The sequence below is a fragment of the Bubalus bubalis genome, chromosome X, assembly GCF_019923935.1.
Source record: "Bubalus bubalis isolate 160015118507 breed Murrah chromosome X, NDDB_SH_1, whole genome shotgun sequence".
Lineage (NCBI taxonomy): Eukaryota > Metazoa > Chordata > Mammalia > Artiodactyla > Bovidae > Bubalus > Bubalus bubalis.
Window position 1 is genome coordinate 121,749,812 of NC_059181.1, and position 2,987 is coordinate 121,752,798.

Sequence of the window (2,987 nt, forward strand, 5' to 3'; positions counted from 1 at the left end):
TTCAAACTACCACACAATTGCACTCCTCTCACACGCTATCAAAGTAATGCTCAAAATTCTCCAAGCCAGGTTTTAGCAATACATGAACCATGAACTTCCAGATGTTCAAGCTGGTTTTAGAAAAGGCAGAGGAACCAGAGATCAAATTGTGAACATCCGCTGGATCGTTGAGAAAGCAAGAGAGTTCCAGAAAAACAGCTATTTCTGCTTTACTATGCCAAAGCCTTTGACTGTGTGGATCACAATAAACTGTGGAAAATTCTGAAAGAGATGGGAATACCAGACCACCTGAACTGGTTCTTGAGAAATCTCTATGCAGGTCAGAAAGCAGCAATTGGAACAACATGCTGTTTGGAACAACATGGAACAACAGACTGTTTCCAAATAGGAAAAGGAGTACATCAAGACTGTACATTGTCACCCTGCTTATTTAACTTATATGCAGAGTACGTCATGAGAAACACTGGACTGGATGAAGCACAAGCTGAAATCAAGACTGCTGGGAGAAATATCAGTAACCTCAGATAGGCAGATGATACCACCCTTATGGCAGAAAGTGAAGAGGAACTAAAAAGCCTCTTGATGAAAGTGAAAGAGGGGAGTGAAAAAGTTGACTTAAAACTCAACATTCAGAAAACTAAGATCATGGAATCCAGTCCCATCACTTCATGGCAAATAGATGGGGAAGCAGTGGACACAGTGGCTGACTTTATTTCTGGGGTCTCCAAAATCACTGCAGATGGTGACTAAAGCCATGAAATTAAAAGACGCTTACTTCCTTGGAAGGAAAGTTATGACCAACCTAGACAGCATAATAAAAAGCAGAGACATTACTTTGCCAACAAATGTCCATCTAGTCAAGGCTATGATTTTTCCAGTAGTCATGTATGGATGTGAGAGTTGGACTGTAAAGAAAGCTGAGCACTGAAAAATGATGCTTTTGAACTGTGGTGTTGGAGAAGACTCTTGAGAGTCCCTTGGACTACAAGGAGATCCAACCAGTCCATCCTAAAGGAGATCAATCCTGAGTGTTCATTGGAAGGACTGATGTTGAGGCTGAAACTCCAATACTTTGGCCACCTGATGTGAAGAGCTGACTCATTTGAAAAGACCCTGATGCTGGGAAAGATTGAAGGCAGGAGGAGAAGGGGATGACAGAGGATGAGATGGTTGGATGGCATCACTGACTCAATGGACATGAGTTTGGGTAAACTCTGGAAGTTGGTGATGGACAGAGAGGCCTGGCGTGCTGCAGTCCATGGGGTCTCAAAGAGTCGGACACAATTGAGTGACTGAACTGAATGTTAAAAAGATGGTTAAAGAGAAGAAATGGTGTGGAGAGGTTAAAAAAATAAGATGTTCTGATTAGAGGGAATGCCTAGGTCAAGAGAAAAAAGACAGAAATAACTTTCCCTATATATAGACAGGAAAGGAATGGGTTTGCTAGAGCAGAGGTGGGATGAAATGTTGGTGAAGGAGAAGAGAACAGCTTGCTGAGGATATTTGTGCTGGTTTATAAAAAGTGTTGCTGTTCTTACTCAGTCTTGTCTGACTCTTTGTGACCCTGTGGACTGTAGCTCACCAGGCTCCCCTGTCCATGGGATTCCCCAGGCAGGAATACTGTAGTGGATTGCCATGGCTTCCTCCAGGAGATTTTCCCAACCCAGGGAGCAAACCCAGGTCTCCCTCATTGCAGGCAGATTCTTTACCAGTTGAGCCACCAGGGAAGCCCAGGAATCCTGGAGTGGGTAGCCTATCCCTTCTCCAGGGGATCTTCCTGACCCAGGAATCAAACTGGGGTCTCCTGCATTGCAGGCAGATTCTTTACAGTTAAGCTACAAGGGAAGCCCAAAACATATCTAGAAACACTCATTTGGAGAAAGATGTTTTCCTCCAGTTTGGGGGCAAATGAAGCCATCCAACAGAACCATGCCATAAACACCACCAACAGGCACGAACTTCCAAGCTAGAATCCTTCCCAAGCCCACAGTTCCCACTCGCCTGTCTGGTCCAGGCCCCCAGCCACACTCTGCATTACAAGGTCACCGTTGGGTACATCTTCTGTTTGCTGTTAGTGTGAGGGAAGGGAGCCTGGATCTGCCTGTAGCCCATCTGCAGCCAGTCCAGGAATGGGGGCACTGGGGTCATGGGCACTGAGTCTGGCTGCAGCATACTCCACGAAGGGGGGATGCAAGTACTGCCCTCAATGCGGCACGATCTGGGTGGCCTGCTGGCAGTTGAGCACGGAGAATCTAGTGGACATGTCCACATACACATTGTTCATGGTGCCCTCAGGCAAGCAACAGTTGGTTTGGGACCTGGTCTGGCGCCCCATCCCCTGAGTTGGCACTGGAGCTGGAGCTGGTGGCTGTGCTGGACTAGTGGGAGGAGGAGCCCCGGGAGGTGCTGGGCTTAGGATCATGAGGATAACCTCCATCAGGCGGGGTCCTCCTGGGGCCCCGGCTCTGCTGAGGCTCCTGCTTGGGCCGGAGGCATCTGCAGCAGCAGGCGGCCACAAGGGATCCCAAGATGATGAAGGCAACAAACACCAACCCGACAATGAGGAAGCGCACATAGATGGGGACTGCCGAGCCGCTGGGGCCATCTTTGTCCACGCAGTCAGGCTCGCCAGCGCCCTGTTGGCAGTCATTGTCTCAGCCGTCCTGGTCCAGGCGTGCGTTGGTGTTAGAGTGTTAAATGGCAGTGTAGTTTGACACAACAGGATTTGGGCACCATCAGGCCTTTACTCAAGCCATCACCTCTTCCTGGAAGGTCCTTCTTTAATCTTCTCACCTAGTAAACCATCAAATCTCATCTCAGGCGTCACCTCATTTCAGAAAGCCCTCCCTAATCTGTTCTTCCATAAAGATCATTTGAGGACATCTCCTCTGGGTTCCCGTGGTCCCCTATGCATACTTCTAACCACATCTTCCAGTCTAGAAGTTTTATAGTTCTGTTTTAAGCCTGATACATTTTAATTTTGTGAA

At 47.7% G+C, this 2,987-nt stretch overlaps 1 pseudogene; it reads right to left on the reverse strand.

Annotated features, from left to right (window-relative positions):
• Positions 1-2,034: 2,034 nt before the first annotated feature.
• Positions 2,035-2,690, reverse strand: LOC102413199 (annotated as a pseudogene).
• Between the last annotated feature and the right edge of the window lie 297 nt (positions 2,691-2,987).